This window comes from Sus scrofa, chromosome 8 (genome assembly GCF_054392235.1).
Source record: "Sus scrofa isolate SSC_HxYL_T2T_F1_AM1 chromosome 8, Sscrofa_HxYL_maternal_Yorkshire_Landrace_v2.0, whole genome shotgun sequence".
In the NCBI taxonomy this organism is placed as follows: domain Eukaryota; kingdom Metazoa; phylum Chordata; class Mammalia; order Artiodactyla; family Suidae; genus Sus; species Sus scrofa.
Window position 1 is genome coordinate 88,036,107 of NC_139390.1, and position 19,385 is coordinate 88,055,491.

At 41.6% G+C, this 19,385-nt stretch overlaps 1 protein-coding gene across 8 annotated transcripts in view; it reads left to right on the forward strand.

The window, feature by feature from the left end:
* LOC110262145 (uncharacterized) overlaps positions 1–19,385 on the forward strand; it is a 601,789-nt gene that overhangs the window by 436,120 nt on the left and 146,284 nt on the right. Inside the window, exon 1 of one of the 8 annotated variants that reach the window (XM_084972738.1) lies at positions 2,202–2,356. The exons of 6 other annotated variants lie outside the window; for them this stretch is intronic. The gene's annotated coding sequence lies outside the window, so the exon portion shown is untranslated. Of the gene's footprint in view, positions 1–2,201; positions 2,357–19,385 lie in introns of those variants that run through there. One more of the 8 variants, XM_084972739.1, reaches the window with a different exon arrangement.

The window sequence follows — 19,385 nt, forward strand, 5'->3', positions numbered from 1 at the left end:
GTCTGTCTAGGTTGTCTGAGATAGTTCACTTCATTGACTGGCTCTTCTCTAGAGAATCACTGTATTGAGTGAAGCCTTCTTGTTGGGACTGGCCTCAAATGAGGACACCCAACTTATAAATCTTCGGAGAACAGCTAAATGCAAGCAGGAACTTTGAACAAAAATTTATTAACCACTTATGGCTATCTGAAAGAAAGCAGAAACAGGAACATAAAACTAAGCAATCAGCATTGTCAGGAATAACTCCTAGAGACATCACCAAGATGGCAACATAGGAATCTCCTGAAGTCAGGTAAAGGACTGGAAAAGTCGTTTTTCCAATGAAGACATACAAGTGGTCAACAGGTACATGAAAAGATGCTCAACATCACTGATCATCAGAGAAATGCAAATCAAAACCACAATGAGATAAGACTTCACACTTGTTAGAATGGCTCTCATCAAAAAAAAAAAAAAAAAAAGAAAAGAAAGAAAGAAAGAAAAAAATTGTAAAAGAGGATGTGGAGAAAAGGGAAAATTTGTACACTGTTGGTGGGAATGTAGATTGGTGCAGCCACTCTGGAAAAAGCAATATAGAATTTCCTCAGAAAAACTAAAAGCTGGAACTGCCATGGGATCCAGCATTCCACTTTGGGGTACACATTCATTACCTCAAAGAGATAGCTGCCCTCCCATGTTCATTGCAGCATTATCCATAATGGCTAAGGTATTTAATTGAAACAACATGTGTCCATTAACAGACAAAAATGTGATATATAACTTTCCTTTATATTTATAATATTCCAGTATGATGGAACATTATCAATATATGTGTGTATATATATAAAATACATACCACTATATATGTAATATATGTATGTTATTCAACCGTGAGAAAGAAGGAAATCCTGCCATTTACAACAACATGGATGGGCCTTGAGAGTATTATGCTAAGTGAAATAAGCCAGACAGAGAAAGATAAGTACTGTATGGTATCACTTATATGTGGAATCTGGAAAAAAAAAAAAAAGTTGAACTCCTAGAAATCAAAACAGAATGGTGATTGCCAGGATCTGGTGGGGATGGGGGAGAGGTTGATAGAAGGGAGCCAACTTTCAGTTAGAAGTTAAATAGGATCTGAGGATCTAATATCTACCATAGTGACTGTAGTCGGTAATACTTCACTGCATAATCAAAATTTGCTGAGCCAAGAGAATAGAACTTAGGTGTTCTCACCGGAAAAAAAAAAAAAAAAAAGTAAATGTGTGAGATGCCCCTATGGAGGGAGTCTTTCACAGTGTATATGTGTATCAAATCTTCATGTTGTACCCTTTAAACATATTACAGTTTTCTTTGTTAAATATACCTCAATAAAACTCAGGGGGAAAGGAATAAATCCTTTCTCTTTAGGTTGTGGTCCAGCAGCTTCCATCCAGCTGTAGATGGCAGAACCACCCTTTCTCCTCCACCAGGGGGCGTCCTCTGGCACCATCAGGCCCACTAAGCTCAGTAGGTCTCCACCGCAAAAGGTAGCCCAGAGCTAAGAGGTACCCCTCCCTGGGACTGTAACCTTCCTGACGCCAGAGATCACATCTGTTTTGCTCGCATTCCTTCACTGAACAGTTGTTCCCAAAGTGCCACCCTCTTCCAGATGCTTGGGATACATCAGGAAACCAAAGAGACAAAAACAAAACAAAACCATCAATGAGCAACAAACAGACAATAACAAAACATAATAAATAAGTTTGGTTAGAATGAAATTAATGCCTGGAAACAAACATACAAACAAACAAAAAAACAGGTTAAGGGAGATTTGAAATGCCAGCAGGGGTTTTGTGTTTGGGGTGGGCTGTCTTTGCAGTACAGGATAGAGTCTTACAGGGAGGCCTCCTAGAGGGGGTAAAATCTGAGAAAGATTTGAAAGAGAATTAACCATGTGAATATACGCTGGGGGCGGGGAGGGAAATGTGTATCAGGCAGAGGAGGGAACCAGCACCCAGAGCTTAAGTTGGAAGCTAATTAGAGGAAGGGGAAGGGTACTGGTGTGGGAAGAGTGGGATGATGTCAGAGAGGTGAGGGGAGCAAGTGGTGGTTGGAGACAGAGGCCACAGCGAGGAACTTGGCTTTTCTGGAGTGAGCTGCAGAGTCGCCCGAGGGTTTTGAGCAGAGGCATGGCGTGATTTGAGTTTAGATTTTATCAGACTCCTCTGGGCTGTCGTGCTGACAGTAGACTATAGAGAAGCAAGGAGAAGGCAGAGGAACTGGTGTGGAAGGTGTTAAAATATTCCAGTTGGAACACTTCCACTGTCATCCATCCTACCAGAGCTTTAACAGTGGAGATGGTCGAAAGGGGCCACGCTCTGGACATGTTTTGAAGGTACAGCTAACAGGATGTTTAATTTTATTATTTTATTTGATTTTTTAAAAATTTTATTGAAGTGTAGTTGACTTGCAATGCAATGTTGTGTTAATTTCTGCTGTACAGCAAAATGTTTCAGTTATATATACATATGTATATATTCATATTCTTCTTCCATTAAGGTTCATCACAGGATATTGAATACAGTTCCTGTGCTATATGTTAGGACCTTGCTGTTTATCCGTCCTATATATAATAGTTTGCCTCTGCTAATCCCAAACTCCCAATCCTTCCCTTCCCATGCCCCCTCCCCCTTGGCAACTACAAGTTCATTCTCTATGTCTGTGAGTACCAACAGGATTTCTTTATTTTTTTTTTAAACATTTCCCTTATTTTTAAGTTATTTTTGAATCACTTTTATGTTTTTATTTTTTATTTGGGCCACACCCACAGCATGCAGAAGTTCTGGGGCCAGTGATCGAACCTGTAGCACAGCAGTGACCGGAGCCACATTTGTGACAGTGCTGGATCCTTAACTCGCTGAGCCACCAGGAAACTCCCCAACAGGATTTGTTGATTGATTGGAAATAGAGTGTGAGAAAAGGGGAGGAGTCAGGTCTTTTGAACAACTGGAAACATAGAGTTGCCATCAGCTGACCTGGGGTGCAGTGGAGTGGGGGTCAGAATGTAAGACCTTCAGTTATGGACACATTGAATTGGAGGTGCCATTTAGATATCCAAAGGGAAATGCTGAATGGATGTTAGATATATGATCTTGAAGGGGTTCAGAACATGTGACTCCAAAATAGGCCTCTCTGGCCTATTGACTATTTTGAGTCGAAAGGCACTTGAAAAACAACAACTACAAGGAAAACACTCTGACCTTCCTTCTTTTTCTTAAAAGCAGGATATGAAATTCCTGTGTGAAAGATGTCCTCCCTTTCCTGGAAGGAAAGGAACACTCTTATCCTCAAAGATGAGAAGCTTAGATGGAGAGAATTCCATTTAAATAGACTTGGTTAAAATAACTCTTACCTGGAGTTCCCGTCGTGGCTCAGTGGTTAACGAATCCAACTAGGAACCATGAGGTTTTGGGTTCGATCTCTGACCTTGCTCAGTGGGTTGGGGATTCAGCATTGCCGTGAGCTATGGTGTAGGTTGCAGACGTGGCTCAAATCTGGCATTGCTGTGGCTGTGGTGTAGGCTGGTAGCTGCAGCTGCGATTGGACCCTTAGCCTGGAAACCTCCATATGCTGCGGGAGCGGCCCAGGAAAAGGCAAAAAGACAAAAAAAAAAAAAAACCTTCTTATCTTCCTTCAGCCCCTCCCCCACCCCCAATATACTTTAGTCACTTTTCTGCAATTGCCTCTCTTTGTTCAACCTACTGTAAAAAGCAGATAGGTTTTTGCCCTTTCTTTTGGGTCTTTCTTCCTTATGAAGAATCCCATGTCACATAAAACTAAATGAATTTATATTCTTTCCTCCTGTTGATCTATCTTATGCAATTTAATTCTCAGGCCCAGTCAAAAACACTCTAAGAGGGTAAAAGTAAATGTTTGCCTGCCCTACAGTCTCTGGTTAGGGCAATAGTTCACACTGGAGAACACTGGCAGGTGTGTAGTAAGCACTAAATAAATATTCATTGAATGAAAGAGTGAATGAATTTCAAGTTTGTCTTCCACGGTCCAGTTTTCTGTCTGAGGACTTTCTTCTTCCCCAGATAATGATCACAGAAATATCAGTTCTCTTTAGCGGCGGCATCAATCTGTTTGATATCACAAGACAACATGGTCAGAGTATAGCAGAGTAAGCATAGCATACATACAAAAGTACACATTTACATTTCCATGTAAATTGATTGGGTGTAGGTGGCTGTGTTGGTTGTCTGGGCAGCTATTATAATTTTTGCAAGGTCGTTGAACAAATGGAAACTGAAGCGGAGCCAAGGAAAGTGACACGGGTATTCTCGAATACATAGGGCATACTTTGAAATTTTGATTACTTAGAGTTGCCTTAAAGGAGATTAAGAGACTTACAAACCAGTATCATGAAATCAAAGACTTCTTGGAGGGCCCATAAAGTCATATTTGACCTGAAAGTGTTCTCAGTAATTGAGAGAGGGCATAGGTAAACATCTAGGTTTTAGATTCTGTGATCTAAACTCCCTTCTTTCCCCATTTGCTCCATTTGTTCTAGAAAATTTGTCCCTGTAGAAGATAACTTAGCTATTGGAAGAATTGGTCTCAATTGTAGTAATACAGCCACACATGTTTACTTTTTAGAAATGGAACTTCCCTATCCAATCAAAAACCATGTAGGTCTTTCATACACAATGCATTTCTATAAAAGTAATTAAAACGATGTGAAAGAACCACCAACTCTGGTGGAGAGTCTCTTTAAACAGTGCAACCAGTTTGTTTATAAATGTGGTTTGCTAAAGACATACTTAGAATTCCTTGCAAATAAATGTTTGCATGATATTTTGGTACAAAGGTTGATTTTTCCTGGGATAAAATGAGTTGTTAGGAATATTCTTGTGCTTAGCTCCACACTGCCTTTCAGTGATATTATGAATTTATAGAAATATTTCTATTAAATGGAAATTGGTACATTGAGCACATGATTTTGGTGAACTTAATTGAAAATGTGAACCATATTGAAACTCTGGAGTTATGCTATTTTAAATAATTCACTGTAGAGATAAAGGAAAACAAAAATGCATCTGGATGACCGTACTTTAGCCATTTTAAGAAATGGTCTCACTGATGGCTAAGTTACTGTCTTTATGAGATCATTATTTCTAAAGCACAAATATTGAGTTCTACGACCTACATCTGAGAATGACAGTACCTCTGTGGAATATTTTAAAAATGATAATTCATTTTTTTTTCTAAAAAGAAACGCAAAATTGGTTATTGGAGAAGGCTATTTGTACACGGAATATTATTTTTTTCACTTAACCAGAAAAGAAGGTTTGAAAAGTTTGCATCCAGATCTCCTTGTTTTTCTTCTGCCTTGACCTGTCCTTTTCTTTGCATCATAATTACCATCAATGAATTTTTTTTTACTTGCTCTGCATCTTTACTTTAATTCCCAGATATTTTGTTTGTTTTTACATCAGTTTTTTTTCCTAAGGGACAAGCATCCGTTGCTTGATCTTGGCAGCAAACACTCTTACAGGTTTACTACATGTTGAATTGTATGTTATCATTAGGGAAATAAATAAGCTGGAACACAGTAGGTGTCAGAATTATATTTTTCAGAGTATAGCAATTGGAACAATGTATTTAGGAAGTAGGCAGCTAGATTTGAACATTAGCATCATTTTATTTTATTTTATTTTATTTGAAGCTTATAATGATTTTTTTTTCCATAATAGCTGGTTTACAGTGTTCTGCCGGTTTTCTACTGTACAGCATGGTGACCCAGTCACACATACATGTATACATTCTTTTTTCTTGTATTATCGTGCTGCATCATAAGTGACTAGACATAGTTCCCAGTGCTACACAGCAGGGTCAGTTAGCATCATTTTAAATGCTTATGATTGTCGATTTAACCTACAAAAGTTTTAATTCCTGAAATACATGAATTCGTGAATGAGATCTGGCTTCCTCTGGGGAAGATGGGTATTGCCACATGTGTACACAAGCAGATCCTAGGGTAAGGTCTGCCTCTGGCAGGGTTTACTTGAACCTGAACAATATGAACATTATCAAGTCATCCTAGCTTTGACAATGAGCTCAAGAGAGTATGTGTTTAAAAGAAAACCAGGAGTTCCCATTGTGGCACAGTGGAAATGAACCCAACTAGTATCCATGAGAATGAGGGCTCGCTCCCTGGCCTCACTCAGTGGATTAAGGATCCGGTATTGCCGGTGGTGTAGGTCGAAGATGTGGCTCAGGTCCTGCGTTGCTGGCAGCTGCAGCTCTGATCCCTAGCCTGGGAACCTCCATATGGGAACTTCCATATGCTATGGGTGCAACCCTAAAAAAAGAAGAAGAAAAAAAAAGGCAACCAGGTCTCAGGAATGATTTCTCACCACGAATGAAAATGAAGCTTAATTAAGCTTGGCTTTCTTCCTAGAACTGGATGAGAGAGTTCCTTAAAAACATCCTGACTCCCTCTGGGAGCCAGATTCCTTGGGGCTTATCCTTTACTCACCTCAGGCCAATTTGGCATCTCACATCCTTGCCTCCATAGCTCTGGATTCACGGTAACAGAGGGGATGGGAGTTCTCCAACGGCTCCAATTGCTCAAGGGGCAGTTTCTCTGTTATAAAGCATCTTTCCAGATTGTTCATCTCTCAACTAGAATAGAGGAAAACTGCCATAGGAAGTGAAGGTTGTAACCCACCCACCCCCCACCCCTCTTTGCTTCTTCTCCTTCCCTTTTTTGTTCTATTTCAAGTGAGGGTTAAAAGGGACTTGCACTGGGTGCTCGAGGAGCAGAGAATAAAAACTTCCTGGAAATCCAGAGCCAATTCCCATCCCATAAACAATGTGGAGCTCGCTGCCCTGAAATGTGTAACTCCAGAGGGAGATGTCAGCTCCTGCTCCCACTTTCTACTTACATCACAGTACATAATGTTTACAATCATGTGTTTATTTTTTTGGCCATCCCCACAGCATGTGGAAGTTCCCAGGCCAGGGTTGGAACCCGTGCCACAGTCACGGCCTGTACCACAGCTGCGGTGGCAACACCAGATCCTTAGCCCACTGCACCCCAAGGGAGCTTCCTAGAATAGTGTGTTTAATCAGAAAATCTAATATTTGAAGACATTTAACAAAGAGGCTTTTGCTCGTTAGTTTGAGGGTGGTTTAAAACACATCAATTATCTTACCCCCTGTTTTGGTGTTCTGGAGATAAGTACCCAAGGATACTTTAGCAGTCAATTAAATTGGCAGCATAGTAGTTCCTGTCATGGTGCAGTGGAATCAAATCCAGCTAGGAACTATGAGGTTATAAGTTCGATCCCTAGCCTTGCTCAGTGGGTTAAATTCGATCCCTGGCCTCGCTCAGTGGGTTAAGGATCTCAGTGGGTTAAGGACGCTCGGATGTGATGTTGCTGTGGCTGTGGCGTAGGCTAGCAGCTGTAGCTCCAGTTGGACCCGTAGCCTGGGAACCTACATATGCCTCGGAAGCATCCTTTAAAAGCAAAAAAAAAAAAAAAAGAAAAAAGAAAAAAAGAAAAAGGCAGCATTAAGTTACTCTTACCATTGTATTTAGGTCTTGTGAGATTTCCTAGTTGTTGATCTCTCCATATTTTTCTTTTAGTGGCCTTATAATCAACTTCTTTAAGCCCCATGTTTTGGATTAGTGAACAAGGGGGATAGCCTTTCTGGCTAGCTGGGTGAGCTGGAGTCAGAAGCATTGGGCAAGCCCGCTGGAGATGCTAGACACGGCTCTGCTCCTCCTTGATCATGGTATCTCTTTTTGGCCATGCCTGTGACATGCAGAAGTTCCCAGGCCAGGGATCGAATCTGTGCCCCAGCAGCAAACTGAGCTGCTGCAATGACAAGGCCAGATCCCTAACCCACCACAAGGGGACTCCCTGAGTGTGGTATTTTAAAGATCAACAGTCCTGGACAAGGACCAACAACCTCTGGAACTTCTGTGTTCCCTTAGTGGAGGGATGCTGGGAAGGTGGTTTCCCGAGGTGGGAATGAATTAGCTGAACTGCTCAAAGTCTTGAGCAGTGGTGAGGAAGGAGGGAGAAGGGACTGGGGGGGTGCGGATCCCCGCTGGGGGTCTTCACCGGCCCTGCTTGTTCTGACCTCACGCTGGACACCTGGGTGAGACAGTGAGCCGTAGGTGCTAGAGAAAGCGGGCAGGGTTCTGTTCTGATAATGGACCAGACATCCTGACCCTGCCATCACATTCGCAGGATAACAAGGTCACAAGCTGCTCTCCAAGAGCATAGTGTACTTGTCAGGAGGAAATGTTCCCTTGCAAATGATCAGAGTGTGAGACAATGGCAATAACATTGTAATCAGGACACAGAGGTTACTTTTCACCTCTGCCAAGTGTAGCTAGGATGTTCTTCAAAGCCTATGTTTTCATGCTCATTAATTCTCTTTACTCAGGCAGAGTTTAGAACTCTTCCCTCCACAACACACCACAACAGACAATGCATTAGTGTGTCTGCACCTTTAGACACCTCTCACCTTTTTAATTGTTAATGTGGGAGTTCCTGCTGTGGCACAGCAGGTTAAGGATTTGGCATTGTCTCTCAGTGGCCCAGGTTGCTGCTGAGGCACAGGTTCGATTCCCAGCCCAACACAGTGGGTCAAGGATCCAGCATTGCCACAGCTGTGGGTCAGGTCACAGCTGTGGCTCTAATTCAATCCCTGGCCTGGAACTTTCATATGCCTCTGGTGTGGCCAAATAAATATATCAATAAATACATCATTAATATGGACAGTGAAAGTGAGGATTCTGACGCTTTGCCTTGCCGAAATGAATTCCATTATTTCCCCTGCTGTCCCAATCCTGCCAGATCCCAGAAGGGTGAATGAAGCCTGCTACCTGCTTTCAGGAGGCGTGTTCTCCAAATGAACACATTTCCCTAAAATAGATTTCCCTGGATAAGAAAACAACTCTGGTCTTTGTAATGACCAGTGGCTAAACTACATTGCCCAAGGGAAGAAAACTATGTCGATATTAACACAGAGATAAGGACATGCCAGATTTTATCTTTTAGAATATATCCACTGGTGTAAGGTACTTTATTCCATTTTATTTTCAACTTACCTTGTCTTTCAGGAAACTGACTAAATGAAGACAGGAAAGACCATGAATGGGAGAGGAAAGTGCTCCCAACATAGATGCAGTAAACCTCAGAGCTGGGACCTCGTGGTGGCTCACAGCTCCAGTTTGGCTTTGTATCCTTCCTCTGCCCATTCCTGGTTATGTGACTTTGGACCAGTTTCTTAACTAGACGCAGGGACTGAAGAAGGTGATTTTTACACAAAGGTAAAAATGCTCAGCAGGTGCCTGAAAGAGAGTGGTCTCTTGGTACATGTGTGCATGCTGGATGAATGAAAGGCAATCAGGCTAGAGCATCTAAGCCTAGAAGAAAGACTGTGCTCCACCGAGGAGGTAACTAGGTGGTGATACCCGATGGTGGTGGGGGAGCAGGTGCTGAGGCAAGGCCCAAAGGCAGAACAAGATGGGACATGTTCCTATTAGACATTTGGGGCAAAAGAGGCCAAATGGTTCTCTGCATCCTTTATGCAGATGATCTGGCGTGTGACATGTCACAAGTATGTCAAAACCCTCTCCCAGGCTTTCTAGTCATCCATACCCATACTCCAGCCAAGCAGGGCTTTCATGGACAGCAGAGAGGCCCATATTTTAAAATATATATTGTTCATGAGTTGTCTTTTTTTTTTCTTTTTTACTACAATCTATTTTTTTAAAGGTACAATTTTGGAATATTCTTTTTTAACTAAGAGAATTGAATTTCGAGTAGATTGCCTCTGGTATACGTTTATTTCACCTATGTCTTGGAAATGGTCCTCGAGACAGGAAGCTTGAGTTTTGTGAGTTTTCTAGGTGCATTTGATGTTATTTTCCAGAAAATGAAGTTGAAAGGAGGAGGAGAAGAAGTAATGAATGAGGGAAGGAAAGAGGATGGAGAGAGTCCTCTTATCCTTCAGATATCTGAGATATGCTGACAAGAAAACCTTATATCTGCCTTAAAATTAAGAACGGAAAGGGAGACAGAGTTGTATTTTAGAAAACTGTATTTTTTTTTTTTTTTTTTGGCCGTGCCCGGGGCATCTGAAAGTTCCTGGGCCGGGGATTGAACCTGCACCACAGCAGTTACCAGAGCCACAGCAGTGACAAAGTCAGGTCCTTAACCCACTGAGCCACCAGGGAACTCCTGAACCTGATTCTTTTTTACAATCTGAAATAAAGAGATTATTTGCTAGACTACACAGGATCAGTAGAAAAGTTACCACCATAATCATATAGGAAAAGGAACCCCAAGAATCTACGGGAAGAAAGCAGAAAGCAAAGGAATCGTAATATTTTGCCTTTGGGTTAAAGGAAGGACAAATCCATAATCCAGGTGTGATTCAGAGAGGCAAAGAGACAGAAGGCCATCAGCTAGAAAGCTGGCTTCTTTGGAGAGCAGGAACTTGGCAGGGGCTAAGGGTGATGTAGACACACTATCTTATCTCTCCCAGAGAACGCTTCCAGCTCAGACCTTAATCGCGTTGGCAAGGAAGAATGAGAAGACGGAAGAGTCTCTAGCTTTGCTGGGCTGTGGCTGCACCTATTGGCAGAGGAACAACCCCAAAGCTGTCTACCACACTTTAGTCTCAGTAGAATTCCTTCTCTCCAGATGGATGGGTATTTTTAAACCAAAAAGGAGAGCATCTACTATGGAAGCAGATAAGCTTCAGCCTGCTTAGACAATGGAAGGTCCAGAGGAAAGAAATCCCAGGCCCAAATGTCACCCTGAGGAGTTGGGGGGTGGAAATTCCTAACCTCTGGAAGATGAAAGCCTGCGATCAATTCCCTCGGCAAATGGAGTTACCTTGGACACAGTCTCAAAAAAGAAAGGATGCAATTGTCTTCAACTTAATATTTTTATCACTTGTGTGGTCAGCTGAAGGTCTGGCACAACATTGAATGGTTTTGAAAAGGAAGTGTCCAAAATAATGGTTTTGAAAAGGAAGTGTCCAAAATAAAGACAGAGTTTCTACAGGGAGGCAGCCTGGTGGAGCAGAATAAGCATGGCTTTGGAGGCCAAAAATGTGGGATTAAATCTGAAATATTTCGCTTGCCTGCTTTGTGGTCTTATGCAAGTTACTCTCTCTGATCCCCTATTTTTTCCATCTGGGGATGTGAAAACCTACATGCTGCTTTGTGGTGAGGATTAAATGAGATGCTGCTGTGAAGCAGGGGAGTGGGGGGACTGGGAGCCTGGGGTTAGTAGATGCAAACTATTGCATTTGGAGTGGATGAGCAATGAGATCCTGCTGTATAGCACAGGGACCTGTATCTAATCACTTGTGATGGAACACCAGGGAGCATAATGTGAGAAAAAGAATATTTGCATGACTGGATCACTTTGCTGTGCAGCAGAAATTGACAGAACCTTGTAAATCAACTATAATAGAAAAAAATAAAAATCTTAAAGAAAAGAACAGACATGATACACAACAGTCCCTAATATCATGCTGCAGGGGTCTGAGACATAATCCGAATCCTCAAATTCTCAGATGTTCTGAAACGACTTTCTTCCTTCCTTCCCTCCTTTCTTTCTTTTTCTCTTCTTAGGTATAGGTTTGGGTGGTGGGGACAAGGAAGAAGTCCTGGGTACTATGTCCTTGGCTGTAGAGAATTATTTTAAAATAAAAATCAAACATCAAATTAAAAAATAGAGCTTTAGAGTGTATTCTCTGCCACCCCTCCCTTGTTAGCCTGCTCTGCCTCAGTGGATCCATCTTTAAAATGGGAATATCATTCCTGACAGCTATGAATCGTTTATAACAGAGAACAAAAGAGTAATTAGCATCGTGCGTCTCCAAGTTACTAGATCCACACTCTCCATGTTCTACACTCTTCTGCATTTACCTGTAACATTCAAAAACATGAGGGATTTCAAAAACATCTCCGCTAAAATAAATGACCAGGTTTTCTCCTGCTATGGAAATGTGAGATGAGGTCTATTCAAATGGTAAATCAGTGACACCCAGTGGCTGCTGCTTTTATATTTACCTTTTTCGTTTTCAATTGAACTTTGTAAGGTTCTGCCCCAGAACAAATGGAAAAGGCAACGAGTGTAGGGAAGTCATAGAGGCCTTGGCAGAAAGAGTTTCTCAGCAATGATATGGCTTTCCTAGGACATGGGAACAACCTAAAAGCAATACCAAAAATAGAGAGAGTGCTGGAAGGTGGAGAAAACAGTTCTGGGAATTTCCTGGCTTGTCATTTTGCATGTTATGAACATATGTCCTCAAGCTTTCCTGTCACTGTTGGGTTTTCCAAGAAACATTCCCATCACTGAAGTGGCAGGTCCACAGCCCCAATTCCCCCTAAACTCCAATCTGTTAGAGACAGTTGGGAATGTTCCCTAGAAATTAGTCTTCCTAGGTGGAAAGAAAACTAGAAGTTGAATCCAGAGCCGCTACCCCCACCCCGAGATGCTCCCCTATGACATAATAGCAGCAGTGGGTTAAAGATCTGGGAACTCCCACGGTTCGTGGTCCCCCACCTATGAAGCTGAATAGATGAAACACAGCTGGGCTCGCCTCCCAGCTTGTACCCTCTGTTGTTGGATGCTCTTGGGCCACTTATAACCTCTTGGAGTCCTTGTTTTTTCATCTGTACAATGAGGGCAACACTACCTAACTCATAGGTTGTTACAAGGTTGAAATGATGTACCTAAAATCATGGGCGTGCAGCAGACACTCCGTAATTAGCAATTTTCATCAGCTGAAGTTCTCTGTTGACCTTGGTACAAGATGACATCTGAGAAAAGCCCTTCTCTGACACAAGATGAGTACTTTTTAGGTGTTCTACCCCTCTCTCAGGGGACAGCATGGTGGAAGTGTACTCATTGTCATTTTGATAATTGAAGGTACGACTATTTTCCCTATAGGACTGATGCTAAGTTTCTTGGATGAAAGACTCTAGAGAAATACTGCATTAGAAAATTGCTAGCAAATAACTTACATTGTGAGGATTTGTATTTTCCCCACATAAGGCGTTGAGAAAGTTAACAAAAAGATCTGTTAAGTCAGGCACTTAGGTAATACAGTTCATAAAGGATTCCAAAGAGGTTCATTAAAACAGAAGACTCTAGATCTTGGTTGCTGCTCCTTTTGGTTGCCTGGTAAATATTTTCAACAAGTGGTTTATTAACCTACATAAATAAGAATATGGTAGTAAGTAAAATTTATAAAACATGGCCCCTTCCTTTCTTCTTTTCTCCCTTTTTCCCTTCCTTTCCTCCCTCCTTCCTCCCTTCCTCCTTCCCTCCCCCGCCTCCGTCTCCATCTTTCTTCTTTTTTTTGCATTAGTTGTTGAATATGTGGCATGGTTAAGATGCCAGGCCTTGCAGCCATGCAAACTTCAACTTGAATCCTGGCTTTTCCACATACTGGTTTATCTAGATTCTCTAAGCTGCAGTTCCATCCTCTGTAGAATAAGGATGATAATGCCCATCTCTCAGAATGGTTAAGAAGGCTAGAGGAGAGAAAGTCTTGAAAACATAGAGCCCCTGGTCCATTGTAAGTGCTCAGGGCAGCGAGTGGAAAATTGAGGACTGCCCGGGGCAGTAGGTCTTATCTTTACCTGATTACAACCGTCTATATTAACAATCATTTTTTTAAATTTCCCCTTTACTATCTCAAAATGAAATTTTAGGGCAGGGCTAATATGAGCTACCTACTACATTCTTTAATATCAATGCAATGCTCTAATTAAAATATAAAGGAGAGAGAGGAAATTGACTGACGATGAAAGAACATGCATTTCAGTGTAATGCTTGGGTACACCTGCTCTAGAAGGCATCAGACTCGTGCCTCTATGATAGACCTGAGTGCACCACCCATGCACACAGACTCAGGAGTGTGATGTAGATACAACAAAGAGTACTGCTCTTGGTGACCTTTTGGAATAGGGAATAGCTCTTAGTAATGTTTCTTTTTTATTACAATATAGTTGATTGATAGTGTGCCAATTTCTGCTGTACAGCAAAGTAATTCAATCATACATATATATATAGTTACATTTTTTAAAATATTCTTTTCCCTCATGGTCTATCCCAGGAGATTGGATATAGTTCCCTGTGCTATATGGCAGGAACTCATTGCTTACCCATTTTGTTTTTATTTATTTTATTCTTTTTTATTTTTTAATGGTTTTTGTTTTTTCCATCATAGTTGGTTTACAGTATTCTGTCAATTTTATACTGTACAGCAAAGTGACCCAGTCTCACACACACACACACACACACACACACACACGCACACATATATACATTCTTTTTCTCACATTATGATGTTCCATCACAATTGACTAGGTATGGTTCCTTGTGCTATACAGCAGGGTCTGGTTGCTTATTCATTCCAAACGCAGTAGTTTGCATCTATTAACTCCAGATTCCCAGTCCATCCCACTCCCTCCCCTTCCCCCTTGGTAACCACAAGTCTGTCGATGTCTGTGAGTCTGTCTCTGTGTCATAGATAGGTGCATTTATGCCATATTTTAGATTCCACATGTAAATGATATTATATGGTATTTGTCCTCTTTCTGACTTACTTCACTTAGTATGAGAATTTCTAGTTGCAAGGACTTTGGGTTTTAAGCTTAGAAAATTATAAAGAGACTTTTCATCTATACAGACTCTGGCAGGAATGGTTTTTCACTGTGGAACTACCTCCTTTTGGCCCTCATCTCCTAAATACCTAGAACTTCAAGCTGCCTGATTTTGTCAACAACCCAAATTAACTCTGCAAACCTTCCAAAGTGCCCCCTGGAAGCACTGGCCTAGAGAAGCTTGAATCTCAAAGCTGATTTTCTTGACTTCTGTGGAAAGCCAAAGTTTCTGAAAGTCAGCCTGTGGGGAGCTAGCCTTAGGAATTTCTAATAACCAAGCTTCTTTAAAATTTTAAGAGTCAGGACTGTCTGGCCAGTCTGCAGAGTTTTCATAAAGGAATCCTGACCCAACCCTTCCTTAAGCAGGAGATTGTTGGGAGGAGGGAGAATTAGGGGCTGGGTGAAACACTTGTCCCCGTCTTTCCGCTTTCAGATTAGGTATTAGAGACTTTAGGTTTAGGACCGAGGACTGGCCATTTGCCCACTTTTAACTCTGCAAGGAGCTTCCATATGGACCAACAACAACACTGGGAGTGGACTAGGGACTGGCTACATCTGAGTAGACTTGCTGGCAGAGCAGTGGTGAGCAAGGGAGACCAGGCTTATCTTTTCTAGGTCTCTGCCTTAGTCTGTTCAACTGCTATAACAAAAGTACCATAAACTGGCTATTTTTGTTGCAACATTCTCATTGATGGTCAGATTGGGGTCTGTCTCTCTCCTGTTTTTTTTTTTTTTTTTTTTTTGCTTTTTAGGGCCGCACTCGTGGTGGCATATGGAGGTTTCCAGGCTAGGAGTCAAATCAGAGCCACAGCCAAAGCCATAGCAACACAGGATCGGAGTCTTGTCTGTGACCTACACCACAGCTGACAGCAGTGCCAGATCCTTAACCCACTGAGTGAAGCCAGGGAATGAACCTGTAATCTCATGGTTCCTAGTCAGATTCATTTCTGCTGCACCACAATGGGAACTCCAGGCTGGGGTCTCTCTTAAATGGGCACTAAACCCATTCCTGAGGACTCCACACTCATGAGCTTATCACCCACCCAGGGCCCCACCTCCTAATCTCATCACCTTGGGAGTTAGGATTTCAACAAACCAATGTATGTGGGTCTTGGAGGCTGGGGGCACAAATATTTAATCTGTCGTAGCTGCCTTGGCTCTTCTGGGTGTCAGCGGAACTCAGAAAGCCTCACAGCCCTCCAAGGGGCTTTGGAACTGCAGTGGGACAAAAGTGAGGAGATGATCCCACAGCTGAGTGGACAGCCGGGCCCAGGGCAGATGGAGGATGAGGCAGAGACTCTGATGGGCCTGTAGCACTTGTACAAGGCCACCTGAAACCTGGAACAAGAGGGAACTCCACAGAACTCCAAACATGAAGCCCCGTAAAACTGCAGATGTCGGCAGGAAACCTAGAGATAGACCCATAGCCCAGCACTTCAACCAGCCTGAACAAGTCGCTGTGTCTAAGGGGTCCATGAGGTTCCAGAGGATGCTGCTTGGTTCCATGGACCACCTGTCCCCTTGGCCATCAAATGATCACATAAGCCACATTCCCTGCTAATCAAACCAGAGATGAACTAGGATGACATTTGAGAGACTGACTTGACCTAAAGGGGTATTTTTGTTTTGTTTTTGTTTTTTTTGGCTGTGCCCATGCCTTGTGGAAGTTCCCAGGCCAGGGATTGAGCCACTGCAGTGAAATCCCTGATCCTTAAGCTGTTGCAACAGAAAGGAGCTCCCCCAAGGAGTATTTTTGAAATTTTTATTTTACTGAAGTATAGTTGTTTCACAGTGAGTGTTAGTTTCTGGTATACAGCAAAGTGATTCTGTTTTATATATATCTATATCTATCGATATATATAGATATACGTGTGTGTGTGTGTGTGTGTATTCATATATGTATATATAAAATGTGTGTATATATTCATATTCTTTTCCATTATGGTTTATCACAGGATATCGAATACATTTCCCTATGCTATATGGTAGAATCTTGTTGTTTATCCATCCTCTTTGTAGCAGTTTGCGCCTACTAATCCCAAACTCCCTAGTCATCCCTCCCCCCTTCCCTCCCTCTTGGGTTGGTTCTCTGTTTGTGAATCTGTTTCTGTTTCACAGATAAGTTCATTCATGTCAGATTTTAGATTCCACATGTGATATATCGTATTTGTCTCTTTCTGATTTATTTCACTTAGTGTGATAGTCTCTAGGTCCATCCCTGTTTCTAAAAATGGCATTATTTCATTCTTTTTATGGCTGAGTAATATTCGCATAGACCCATCACATCTTCTCTATCCATCCATCCATTGATGGACATTTAGGTCGCTTCCATGTCTTGGCTACTGTAAATAGTGCTGCAGTGAACATAAGGGGGCATGTATCTTTTCAAATTAGAGTTTTGTTTGTATATATGCCCAGGAGTGGGATTGTTGGATTGTATGGCAACTATATTTTTTGGGTTTTGAGGAACCTCCAAACTGTTTTCCATAGTGGCTTCCCCAATTTACATTCAAGGGGTATTTTTATTTATGGTACCAGACTAAGTTGGTTAAAGATTTTTCTCCCATGATCCAGCAGGTAGAGGTCTATGAGAAAGAAAGACCCAATTATAAGGGGATGCGGAAATCTATATTTTCTTTATATATGATTACAGTGTGAATACATCTGTAGTCCTTCTATGCTATTATTAACCAGGTGTTTTTACCCCAGAATCTAGACATTACACAGAGAGCTGTTTTGGTGGAAGATGGCTCAGACTCACATATCATAGCTGCTTGATTACAATATTGAATGTGACTCATGTTTGGCCCAGAATTTATGTTATTAACAAACACAGCTCAGTAACTGACATTGGAAAATTAAGAGACCTGCAATTTTTGTGCAAAAACCTGGTGTCAATTCTTAAAGGTAACTTTGAGGCAGGTTAAGCTTGAATCCTATAAAAAACTTTAAAACTTTCTTCTTTTAGTATGGTCAAATGATATTTGGTAATTTGATACTACTTTTTTTTTTTTTTTTTTGTCTTTTTGCCATTTCTTGGGCTGCTCCCGCGGTATATGGAGGTTCCCATGCTAGGGGTCGAATTAGAGCTGTAGCTGCCAGCCCACACCAGAGCCACAGCAACGCCAGATCTGAGCCATGTCTGTGACCCACACCACAGCTCACGGTAACGCCAGATCCTTAACCCACTGAGCAGGGCCAGGGATTGAACCTGCATCCTCATGGTTCCTAGTCAGATTCGTTAACCACTGAGCCATGATGGGAACTCCAATTTGATACTACTTTTATACAACACTTTTTAAAAAGTCACTAGCCAATTTAATCATCATTTCATCTCATTAAGCTTTTTGAGAAAACATCTTGTGATGTCTCCATCTCTAATCAGGGTCAAGGGTCAAGCAGCCCTAAAAATTAAAGGCGATGGAAGATTACAGAACCTAAGCAGTATTCTCATTATTATCATTTCACTGTAGCCAAAAAAAAAAAAAAAAAAAAATCTAATGCCAGCATTTTGCAGTTTTCACACATCTTCTCCGTTTCTGGATGTCACAGCCCCAAATGGGGAGTCCAGAAGAGACAGTGTTTCCTCTAAAGTGGTCACAACCTCAGAGTCCCTCCCCGGTTCCCCTCAGCCCTCAGGACACCTCTGTGTGAGTCTGCATGACAGTGGCCCTGGCTGGGCTCCCAGAGCTCTATTCTTTTTCCTTTCTTTTTGATTTTTTTAAGTATAGTTGATTTATGATGTTGTGACATTTTCTGCTGTATAGCAAAGTGACCCAGTCATACATATATATACATTCTTTTTCTCATACTGTCTTCCATCATGTTCTGTCCCAAGAGACTGGATATAGCTCCCTGTGCTGTACAGCAGGACCTCATTGCTTATCCATCCTAAATGGAACAGTTTGCATCTACCAAGCCCAAACTCCCCCTCCATCCCTCTGCACCGCCCCCCCACCCTGCCCCGCGCCAGCCCTTGGCAACCACAAGTCTGTTCTCTATGTGCCAGAGTGATATTATTAATAGTGTTTTCTTTCTCAGAAGGGACTGGCTGGGCAATTCTTTGACTCCAGGGGATTTTTTTCCCCTCTTGCCAAATCATTTGATTTCTGCCGGTGCATGCCCTCCTTGCCTCTTCCTGGCAAGCTTCAGGGCTGATTTCCAATCCCCGCCCAGGCACCCTCTTCCAGGGTCATGTGAGTTCATGGAGTTTATTTTTCTCATCACAATTTTTTTGGCTACAGTTATTCTACATGGCTCTTTAATTGCCACCGAAAATATACAGTTGTTTTATATATATATATATATATATATATATATATATATGGAAAATTGTAAATTTCAGTAAAATGTAATGACTACAAAAGGTTCGTTGCAAAACAAAGTTTTAAAAAAGAGCAAAACTCCACGTCCTAAATTCTGAGTGGACTACATGGTCCAAATTAGGTAGCAGTTAGGCATAGATTAATGTTCATTTATATTACCATACAAACACAGACAAGAATGCAATGACAACATAACACTTGGAAGGAAATACAACAAAATGTTTATAGGAATGGACCTCTATGTTGTGAAATTGCCAACGATTTCGTTGTCCTTCTAATTTTCTTCACTTTCAAAATTTTTCTATAATAGGCATCCATAAGTTTTATAATAAGAAAAACGCTTTTAAAACCACCAGCTCTTTTTTATTTCCTTATTCATGCTA